At 27.9% G+C, this 12,525-nt stretch overlaps 1 protein-coding gene across 1 annotated transcript in view; it reads left to right on the plus strand.

Moving 5' to 3' along the window:
- Positions 1–4,652: 4,652 nt before the first annotated feature.
- The window catches only part of LOC121115913 (zwei Ig domain protein zig-8), a 127,761-nt gene continuing 119,888 nt past the window's right edge, over positions 4,653–12,525 (plus strand). The window contains exon 1 of the mRNA XM_040710095.2: positions 4,653–4,862. The gene's annotated coding sequence lies outside the window, so the exon portion shown is untranslated. The remainder of the gene's footprint in view (positions 4,863–12,525) is intronic.

Below are 12,525 nucleotides of genomic sequence, written 5' to 3' on the forward strand. Positions count from 1 at the left end.
AATTATTATAATTAATATATTTTCATATATGATATAATCGTATGACTAATTTGATTAATCGTATGAACAAAACCTTGCATTCCCTGCCTCCCTAAGATAAGATGATGCTTCATCGCAAGATCTATAAATGGCTGTAAATATAAACAACTCAATTTAGCTTGAACGTCAGTCGTATAAGAAATTTTCAATTCTGGCCATATCGGCGAAAACCTTCAGAAGCTGTGACTTTCAATATTTGTACTGATGCACAGATAAAACATAGATGGAATGTTCAGTAGGGCTATAGTATACCTTACAGGACGAGAAGGTATTATTTTTACATATGAGGGGCTCATCACTTAATTTTCATTTGGTCTCAATGAAGACCACTCTTTGTTACAGTGTTTGACAAAAAGTGTGAGTGTTCTTCCTTTGAAAAAGAAAAAAGAAAAAAAATCTAGGCTGTAAATTTTCTTCAAATAAATCTGTGTCAAATTTTTGATCTTGAGTTATTCCTTATTAAAGATATTTATCAAATTACTTTTGAATTCAATTTGTAACTTTAATTACTTCTTATAAATGTATTTTCTCGCCACCAAAAAAATGTCTTAATTTTTTTTTTGTCGAAAATTTTAACTATTTTGAAATTATACGCCTTATGATTAATATCTTTGTCCTTGTTGGATGCAAATAGTTTTAAACGTAACGTTCATGTACATAAATATGGTATTTTATATATCTTTGTAGAACTAAACTTATTGTTTCTTCAGTTTTAGTACTTTTATTCTGAATCTATGTCTACATAAAATAGTTATATTTAGTTTACGAAAGAATATATATGAATATTTCATTAGGTTTATATGTGTTTTTTGAATTTTTTATGACATAAAATGTCATTTGTAATAACTGGGTCAAGATGTCAAGGCAATATTTGTACAAAAGTCCCATTAAGAAAAAAATATATGTTACAAAATGATTATTTTGTACTGTCCCTAAGGTTGAGGTATATTTAGGAAATGCAGGTAAATATTAAGTCTGAAAAACATCATTATGACTAGGATTGGCTGTATCAAGGGTAGTTTCATAGGATTGTACATTTTAATTTGGGCTAGACTTTTTGGCTTACAATTACTCTATTTATACATATTATGGCAAAAAAAAAATAGCATTGGCATCATAACCCATGTGAGCATGCCCATTTTATTGCACCTTTTTTTACTCTTGATACAGTAATATCTATATCTATAGCTTCTATAATGGATCAATATGGAATCTAAAAACATTTTCTTGTGTGTTTAGAACCCTTTAAAACACATTTAGGAATGCTTTAACCTAATTTTAGTACATATATTTATTTCTCAGAAATTACAATTTTAGAACACAATTTTGTGACACTTTTTGTTGTAGAGATGACCAGTATTTTAATAATTAGAATATGAATAGCACAAGAAGATTTGGATTTGTACTTATAGATAAAATGATAAATAGCGGATTAGATATTTACATGTAAAGACATAATCACATAATGATGTAAAAAATATCTACAATATTGGGATTTTTTTGACAAAATATATACAATCTTTATTACTGTATAATCCCAAATTTCCTATAATCTTGATAACTGATAACTTATTAGTCAAATAGTTTACATCATTATTGCCATAATAACATTTTGAAAAATGTACCACCCTTCATTAGTTTCTGGTTATTCTGCAGTTTACTATAAATGTCCAACGTTATTGCCATAATAACATTTTGAGAAAATTTGAGTAACTTTGTTGACCTTATTTAGCCCAGGTCTAACCATGAAACCTCTTGGATGGGTAGCACGTTCGTGCTGGAGCTCTTGCTTAAGTGATTGTCTCAACTCTTTAGATGCATTATTCGAAATCAAATTATTTACCTCTTGTCCTGAAGTTAATGGACTATGCTCTATGTAATTTTTTAACAATAGATTTACGAAATCGTTGGATCTTCCTTCTTTTTGATGTTTTTTCGTCCATTAAGTCTTTCTATAATCAAAGGCTTCATTATTGCAAAGTTTTACAGATATGAGGTCATCTTCGATCCTCTTTGCTCTAAAAAAAAGAAGATTTAATATTCAACAGATTGTGCTGCCAAAACCCCAAACTTAGCAAAGTATCATTCACATTTCAGATGATTGTATGGCAGATCTTCCCGTACGCTTACCTAAAAATTTATGAATATGTGTAGCTCTCACATCTCCATGCTCTTAGTAATTTCTGCTACATTGTTGCCTCACATCTTTAACTACATCTCTACAAATATCACTCAGAAGTAGCCTAAGCAGGTATGTAGATAGAGTTTTGTTGGCCCTATCTAAATGTTTCCTATCTACTTGGTATTCCTTATGTGCTTCCATCTTACCCTTCTGTAAATTTGGAAACAATTTTGTAAGATATTTACACAGTATTGTCGGATTTGACCTTTACCACTATTAAGGAATGATGTTGTATTGTTGTATGTGAAAATGGTGAGATACTTCAATGTTGCTGCAATGAAATCATTTTCCAGGTATATTCTGTATTCACAAACAAGAAGATTTCTTAAGTGTGTCTTCTCTAAAAGCTCTTTGAAATATAGGATGCAATCATGTACAGCTCCAGAATGCTAACCAATTCGAGTGAATTGTTTTTCTTTGTAGCGACTGAACGATTTGTGAACTCGTTTCATCTCTAAAAATTAATAGAAGTAATATGACAATGGTACTGTTTTCAATTATGTACATTTATTGAATTTACAATACTAATTTTTCAAGAATTTGGCATAATAATGGGCATATATATATATAATTATATGTTTTTTTTTGCAGATTTATGCACTAAAATCCAATTTAAGCATTCCAACATGTGCCTTTAGAATTATACGTAAAAAATCTTCCCGATAAAGTTTTTGGATTACATATTTTCCCATTGTAGAAACTTAAATAATATAGATAATACTCTATAACAAGTAAAAAAAAACGACATAGTCTCATAAAATTGGCTTGCTAATCTTGGTTTTAAGGCCAATGCCATATTATGTCATCATAATATGCCTAGATATGCTATTAGGAAGATAAAAAATATAGCTAAAATTAATTCATCAGCTCACTTTTATATTGTGGTACTTTTCGCAGTTTAAATTAGAAAACGGGTCCATCGGACCTTTAAGTCAACATAAGGGTTAAATTTAGTCCTTCAGCAATATAAAGACTGATTTGAACATTTAAACTTTTGCGTTATACAACCTGCCCATTATATTTAAAAGGTTACAACCAATGAGAAAAAAATCTAATCTGTATATTTTTTATATAAAAATTATGTTGTTAAGACAATTCAAGTTATTCATGGTATATTAAAACTTGATCAAGAAACAAGACAAAAAAAAAAAAAAATTTATCTCTGGAAATATTTTTTGGCAAAGTTTTTTATCTGATTAATTTAAAAGTTATAATTTAATATGTGATATAAAATTATAATTTTTCATCAAGTTAAAAAAATCTACAAAGGTAAAAAATATTATTATTTTATATAAATCAAATTTTGCTTTACAATCAATAAAAGGTTAAAGACTTGTTTTTCAAGAATATTTATTTATTTTTTCAGAAAGATACACCAATATTAAATTCAAGACCATGGTAAAGGTCTTACTCATATTTACTTGGTATCCTAATTTGAGAAATATGTTTTAAATAAAGAAATATATGGGATACAAGTTCCTACTACAACTAGATAAATCGAAAAAATAAAGTTGAGTGACGTCATGGAGGGCCGAATATAATAAGTTTTAAAAGTGATATGCATAACTTTATTGGACTGGATGGAAACTGACATCCGTGAAACTGTAGTATTCAGTCCTAAATAAGGAACGACACAACACTACATAATTTTATTTTTCTTTAGTTGGAGTGTTTAAAAACCCAGAAAAATTACTTACATAAAGACTAAAGGAGGGCTTATGACATATTTTGGAATTACAAATAATACATTTAAAACAAATATAAGATAGTTTCATACTAATAAATTATAAATAAAGACCGATCTAGAATGATCCATACCGATTTTTTTTTTCTTTAACAAATTTATCTTAGTAACAGACCCAGATGGGACTTCTAAAGAGAACCGAATTAGTTTGGTCCCATACAAATCCTAACAGTGTTACATCAGTCTATGATTTTCAGAACGATACCCAACTATGTAAAGGAACTTACAAAAAAAATTAAATTTGAAAATCATTTACCAATCAGTAATTTTTGTCTGTTTCCTATCTCTTAGGAATTGTATTTATATATAAATCATTCACATAATTATCAGTTGTAAATCATTGAACAATCTTCATTTTAAAAATCTTAATTGTTGTAAGCAAAACTAATAAAAAATTGTCCTCTCTAAAATAAACGAAACAAAATAATAGAAAGCTTTTTTAATGACCTTTTAATTACATCAAAAGACATAAGAGATGACAATTATACTAAAAAATAGTATCAATGAATTAGAGAATCCTTTTTGAGCAAGTTGTATGTACTCGTGGGATAGAGAGGGAAAAGGGGTCCAACACATGGTATGAACAAATGAGGATGAGCTCTTAGAGTAAGTTACACAAGCGTGCACAAGAGGGAGTGTAAGAGAAGGGAGAGGAAGGACAAAACTGAAAGACGGAAAAGTAAAAGCAGTGCAATTCTTCTTGTGAAAGAATAAGGAGTAAAAGCGTTCGGACTAAAATGGGTTTTTCCTTTTCTTTCCTTATCGAAATTTTTTTTGCATAATATATTAATGAATAAACATTCATTTTAAGTTTGAGTGATTTGTGTGTGTTCTCTTCTTCCTTCTCAATATCTTCATCAAAAAAAGATAAATCAATTCCAACAATATTCATATAAGGTATGATTTATGATAAAAATATTTTATACACATAAGTTTGAATTCATCATTTTCAACTATTGAAAAAGACCCTTAAATAAAATAAAAAAAGATTTAAAAGATGAAGGAATAAAATAAAACCAAATGTCATAAAACTCTTTAATTTTATTTGTTAAATGACAGTTGGACAGGATTATGGATAAAATGTCAACCATTATAATATATATAAAGATTTATAGTCTTGTAAAAGTTCAATGTCGAATATTCACATACATTTAGTTAGACATGGAGAAAGCAAGTGTGAAATAAATAGTTAATGAGTCATGCCTTTGCAACATATTAACAAAATTAAATCGTTCATTATGAAATACATTAGCAATTTGATTTTCGAAAGAAAATGATACATTTTTGTATATGAAAGTGACTTTTGGGTATTGTGTATAAAATAATTTTCGTTTTTTTTTTGTTGAAAATATATGATATTTCTACTTTTTTCCGAGAAATATTCTTAAAAAAGTATATTATTAATAACAAAAGCAAAATGTTCATCAAGTCCATGACATGAATAAATCAAACAGTTTAACTTACATTTTAATTAAAAAACTGTTGATGTGATACTCAAATTAATTATGATAGTAATAACTTTATAAACTATTACTTTTGAAATGTTGCTCTGCTCTGCTTTCAAAATATATTATTTAACATTTTGTTTTGTATAAAGAATATTTAGGAAATTTATTTTACATAACAAATGTATATACAAGGTCCTTCAGGTAAATCAGGACAGCCTTTAACTGCATACTGATAATTAAGGGAAGCAAATAGAGGTTTGAAATTTTAGTTACAAGTTCTAATAATGAAAAAAAAATCATTTAATATGTCCGCCATCTTCGCCAATCATTCGCCCGATACAAGTTCTAAAGGATTTCCAAGCCTTGGCCACGTCTGCAGAGGAGACTTTGTCCTAGTACTTGATGATGGAGGCCTTCAAGGAGTCGATGCTGTTGTGTAAATTGCCAACGACCTTCCTCTCTAACTCTCCCTAAAATAATTAATGTGATTTATATCAGGTAATTAGAGGTCAGGTGTGGGTGTCCAAAAATGGCACCTTACCTTCTTTCCACAAGATTTAGGGACTTGTGAGAGGCCTTTTTAAACAAGAAGCGGACAAAATGGGCTTCAAGACACTGCTGTTGCTCTCAATGACACCATGGGTCATGATTCTGGGCGAAAACTTGGTTTTAATGACCTGAGGAACATTAGCTCTCTCTATGGGCAATCATCCATCGTCCTAGAGTTCTCATCCTTATAAAAGATGATTCATGTACCATGGGACTTCAAATCATACAGCAATTTTCTTCCTTGGGTAGCCTGGAGGTCTTTTATTTTCTCTGGTAGGATATATCTTTTCATCTTCAGGTAAGTATTTATGTACCTGGTTACTGTTATCCCGATTACTTGACGCTTTTTTGAAAGAAGGTTAATCGGAGTGACAGGCGATATCTTCAAGGAACATTGTAGGCCAACGAGGAACCTGGGGTGCGTTTTTTATCACTCCGGGACTTGTGCTCCTTCATCCTTCTAGCAGTTGTAGACTGTGCTCTTTGGATACCAGATGATATTTTGTATTTACACTGTACTGTGTTCCTTGCCAGCAAATTAGATGATGGTGTTCCTTGGGTCTCTCCCTGTGCACATACTTGTTTTTAATTAAAAGTTGCACAATTATCTTAAAGCTAACGCTTAACCTCTCAACTTAAAATGGAAATAACCCAGTTGAATGTTTTTTTTATTGTTCAGGATGGAGTTAAAAATAGTCAGGATTTCCCTGAACGACCCTATATATGCTGTATGATACAGGACATCTTCTATTTCTTTACATTTTGCTACTTATTTCAGTATTAATTAATCTTTAATTATGTTTATCAATGCATACACATTGATAATTAATTTATCAAGGTACAAAATTAATTAAGGCCAGACTATAGAAAATACATACATACATTGTGAGGTAATTTCATCAACCATAATATCTCTTCAATACAAAAATAATTTTATTTTCTACAAATCAATAAAAGGCTCTTATTGAGGTTGATCAATATATTAATATCGAAATTTTACGAGAAAGGTAGGAAATAAGTCTATTTAATTAGTTATACAGAAAATAATGCCAAATAAAAGGATACAGAAACTTGATTTTCTAACATTTACTAATCAATTTTTATTATTGCAAATATCTATTTTTGTTCACCCTTTGCAAATAATAAAATGTTTATGTATTTCAATCATTAATTATTTATTCCTTATAGAAAACCTTTTTTATTTAATAGGTAACTACCATTTGAATACATATGATAAAAATCCAGGTGGAAAATGATACTTTTAAATAATAATATTGAAATTTAATTTATTGTAGATTGGATTAAGAACTTAGTGTATATTAAAAATTTTGGACTAAAAAGTTTGTATATATCAAATTTTTTGGGTTAAAACTTGAATAAATGATAGAAAAAGGTAGCAAAACTTTATTAAAATAGATAGCCATGATACAATAATTTACATTTTAAACTTTTTATAATTTCATTCCAATAGTGTCGTTGTAAATTAAAACTATAAATTGATTAAAATTCGACTCTTTTTTACGTAAAAAAATAAACTGCTTTTGTTAAATGGTTAAAACCACTGTTTGAATAAATTGAGGAAATTAAGCCTACAGTTAGACCTTATTTACATATATATGCATAATATGTAATAGGGGTAGTAAAAATGAATCATTTATTTTTCCAATAGATGGCCTAAGTAATGTATATCTCACGTATTACAAGTGCAATCAGTTTTAGCTGATGAAGTTAGAAAGATAAGATTTGATATTAAAAAAAAATCTTACACAGATTTGTCATTGTTTGACTCAGCATTATTTAAAATCTGCTTCAGAGATGAACACCAACCATCGAAGAGAAAATATGCCATATTTTACAGGTTTATTCGATAATAGCGAAAACGCAAGTCAAGTGGCGGAAATTGAGAACAGTGTTAATGGTTCTGATACTGTAACAACCAATCACGTGCAATTTTTATTTTTTCGATTATGTTCCGTTCCAAAAGGGTAATTGTCGAAAATTTGGATAAAATAATGAAAATCTCCCAATCTGGCCACCATGTAAGCACGGTTCTAATTGCCAAGGAGAAATATATTAATGGCAAAAACATTTATTAAAAATTATAGATTTTTTTACTAAACCTAATTTATGGATATATTATTCTTAGTTATTAAACATATTTCTTATAACGCAAATAGTAAACTGGGTAAAAATAAACCTTAAAATAATCATTTTTAATTACATGATAAACAGTATAATGATTAAACTCATTACGTCTAATCATTTTTATAACTATTCCATCCATTTTCTACACGTAAAATCAATTAAAATGCTAAAAATACTGGAATGAATATCTTATAATATATGGAGTAAAAATAAACTCTTAATATAATATAATCTTATTAACAAAGGTTTCAACAAGATATAACTTGTCATTCTCTCAGTAAAAAAAAATATATTTTATTTGTGATAAACATTTTACTGAAATGTCAATTACGTTATGCGAATTTGGGAATCAAATTAGTACCCATCAGTTTTAATGAAGTTTTGTCTATTATATTAAATTTTTGCAGTTACCGTTCAATCATAGTATATTTATATAAAGTGATCAAGTTTTTATTGAGGCATTATTTATAGACTCGAGATGACGTCAGTTGTTGTTTTTTGGATATTTATGCAATTATAATATTTAATATTTTTTCTACTTCTTTTTTTTTCTTGATTTTCAAAGAATATATTTCTATACTTTGTTATTCAGCGGAGACATATAACAGTAGATGTGATTTTACATGAGACCAGCACTCAAACAATCTATGAGAAAGAATGGCCTCTGTCTTCATATTGAAAAAAAAATATATTCAAAGGAACCAAAAAACAAAGTAACCACTTTTATGCAAAACACTTAATTAAATATACTAAACTTTTATTAATAAATTGCTAAATATACGAATAAATTCTAAACAAGGTATTATCATGATAAATAATTAATTGTATACAATCGGATTAAATGTTTTAGAATCATAATGAAAAGTTTTGATGATAAAATGTAGATTCAAAGCAATATTTTTATAAATCTCGGTGTGTACAATATCCCAATTAACTAACTGAAAGTTAATTATACATTCATTTATTTTTATACATTTCAGTTAAACCTGTAAAATTGATAAATTTTCTTAAACCAGTTTGCCTATTCATTAACAATTTTAAATTTAAAAACTGGATATGCCTGCTTAGTGTAATGACACGCATAGAAACAGGTAGACATAAGTCCAAGAGTGACTCTATTTTTATTTTTTCAAGTAGTCGGGTTTTTTCTCCCTTTAAATAATTAAACAATGTTGTTTTAAAAAAATCAAAATTGCATTTACTAAACGCCAATTCAAAGGAAATGGAAGTTAATAATTATTGACTTCTTATTAAAGGAATGACTTATGTTTAAGAAATATAATTGATGTACAAAACAGTATACAAATTGGACAATGCTGATTATAAATTGCTGCTTTGCATAATTTATCAACAATTATCCATGCAGTGATAGGTATAAAGAAGCCATCCCTAGTAACAAAGAAATTTACTTGTAAATATATGTATAAATGAAATAGAACAAGATTTAAATTGTTTCGAATAATCATTGTCATCTATTAAAAAAGAAGTACCAATTATCTTAAGAATAGTCTTTTTTCCTTCTTTAAAGATCTTTCAGTTTATATTGAGACACTTTCTTCAGAGCTTACTCCAACCGATTTCAACGTTGTTATGAACGTAATTAAGTAATTAGTTTCTACTTTTCTTGATTTCAAAAGTTCATGAATTAAAAATAGGTGAAATAAAACATTTTCTATTACTTTTTGGCAATGTTTTGAGTATAAGAAACATACCCCAAGAAAAAAAATAATATAATTTAAAAAATGTTAAAAATTAACACAATGTTAGAGTGTATATAAAACACTAATGCTATATAAAATTTAAGTTCGAAATGCATTTATTACTAATTGTGAATACTACCAAGAATTTCTTTTGATAAAACACATTTTTTATTATTATTATATTAATACATAATTAACTTACAATTTCCCATACATAATTATACAAAGATTATTGAAACTGAAAGGATCAAAACAATCGTCAAAGAGGTAAACTCCAGTATTTACGATCATATAATGGATGAATATGTATCTCTAAACACATATTAACTTAGAGACTATTTTCTGAAGTGTTGCTCCTGGACAATGTTATGAGAAAAAGGCTAAACTCCTTTTAAACAGTTACATACCTTATTTCTAAAAATACCATTCGTTTGATTTTGATTTTTTTACACTCCAAATTACAATTAATTATAGCCACAAAATACTCATATATTATTTAAAAAAATTATTTCTATAAAATAACCATATTTAGTTTTCCAGGAGGCATTTACAAATATATTTTCATTAAAGTTATTTGTCAAGACCAGATTTTATTTGAACCATCTTCCAGACTTCCAATCTCTTAACCTTCATTAATCTACGTATATTTTGCTTTAAATTTTTCATACATGCCGGAAAACCTTTGTTTTTTAACCATAAAAAAAGCCTCCAACCATAATTGGGATACCAAAAGTCCGTGGCAAAAAAAAAAATTAAACACAAAAACAAGTATTGAGAGAAAATAATGCATTGAATTAAAAATAATTATAATGAATCTTTTCCAATTGTTCCTTTAGGAATTTTTGTCAAAAATTTAACCCTTATTAGCGACACAATCATCAATATGGGACATCAGCTTGTCATGCACTTATTTCACTGTAGCTCTGGAAATTTTGATCCACTTTCTGGTCATTTCTCTCCATGTTATTACGGCAAGTAGATTCAATTTTGGCCTTAATTGTACTCTGACGTTGCCTCCTGTCCCTGCCGAATGTGGCTTTCCATTCTGACGACAATCGGAAAAGTTATTAGTGACATTGTACACTAGGTGTACAGAGACACAAAAACATTAGGCAATCATCTTGATCATGTGTTGAGCGATTTTGTTTCTTAGCTCTTCCATGATTTCACATTTTATTTGTTTAATAAGCTAGGAAGGCACTAAGGGTCGCAAATAAAAACTCTTACGTTCACGCATCTTATTTTTCTTCCATAGAAATTAACAATTTTAAAAGTAGAGTACTTTATTGCTCCTAGAAAGAAATGGCATGTACTTTTGGTACATACTCTATGTAAATAGGCTTATGTAGCCAAGATATGCAAAATAATTTATATGAAATTACTTTATATAAATTACTTGGATATGTTATGAAGCACAGATCTCATAAATTATTTATATCATTTACTTATTTGTTAAGTAAAAAAAAGCAACAACCCAAAACCCTTCCAAACAACTTAATGTCATGTTCATGCATATATGCAATTAGTAATATAGAAAAAAAAGACAATTTTGTATTCCATGTCTAACCTAATAAAATATTCTGAATGTTTTACATATATGTCTATCTAGTCTTACTGATAATCCCTGTTAATCTCTTACTTTAATTTACTCATGTTCAGAAATTGAGTTTGACAAACATATTTCAGGAGGAAGAAGAAAAAAGTTGTCAGAGTGGACAAATCTAATTTACTCCAAGATTTATGTATCCTTCCTTATATTTACTTTACTGCTATGCATTATAGAGAAGAATACATGGGATGCTTAAATTATAGCCTTTCAATGCATGAAAAATATATTTTATAATAATGGGTAAATATATTGCGCAGGAAAGTCTAATTAGGAGTGTAAAATTCCCCCCCCCTCCTCCTTCAACAATGAAACCTTAGAATTATTGTTGCCATAATAAAGTATATGCAGAGCCAGTTTATCGTGAACAAAACCTATTTCAAATTCTTTCTTTTTTTTAAATAAAATGAGTATATTTTATTGTCAAAATGACGTTTTTATTTTTAAATTAAGATTTAGTTAACATTTTTACCAGGATGCTTCGTTTAAATCACTCATTATTATAAAATAATTTTGAATTTCTTTGAATTACTCTTTTTAGGGAACATAATATTTGGAAGAACTTTTCGGTGAAACATTAATAAGTTTGGAAAAAGGCATTAGTTAATTTATTTAAAATAGTTAAGTAACAAAAAAATATTTCTTTGTGCGGGACCCCTTTGGAATAATCAAAACCCGGAATAGGTATAATGCCCACTTCTAAAACCTCCCTAAATATATGAAGAAAATTACATAATTAGAAATTATTAATATTTTACTGATGAATATATTAATATTGGAACACAGACTTCAATGCTAATAATTATGTTTTTTTTAAATATTATTCTATTTCATTATTTGTTCATTGAATCAGTACAAATTCAATTAGATAATAGAGTAAACATATTTGCATAAAATATACAAGTACGTTAAGTTGAAAATATAATTACATAAATAGATTTAATATATATAAGTTAAGGCCAGTATAAGACCTTGGATTATTAATATTATTCAAAAATGCGTATTGCCAATACTTTTCTAGGGTATTTGGAAACTTCAATTAAAAAATATTTTTATAGTAACTCTTTTTTTATTCCCCCTTGAACCAAAATTCCTGATTTATCTTCATGAGT

The sequence above is a fragment of the Lepeophtheirus salmonis genome, chromosome 4 (genome assembly GCF_016086655.4).
Source record: "Lepeophtheirus salmonis chromosome 4, UVic_Lsal_1.4, whole genome shotgun sequence".
NCBI lineage: Eukaryota > Metazoa > Arthropoda > Copepoda > Siphonostomatoida > Caligidae > Lepeophtheirus > Lepeophtheirus salmonis.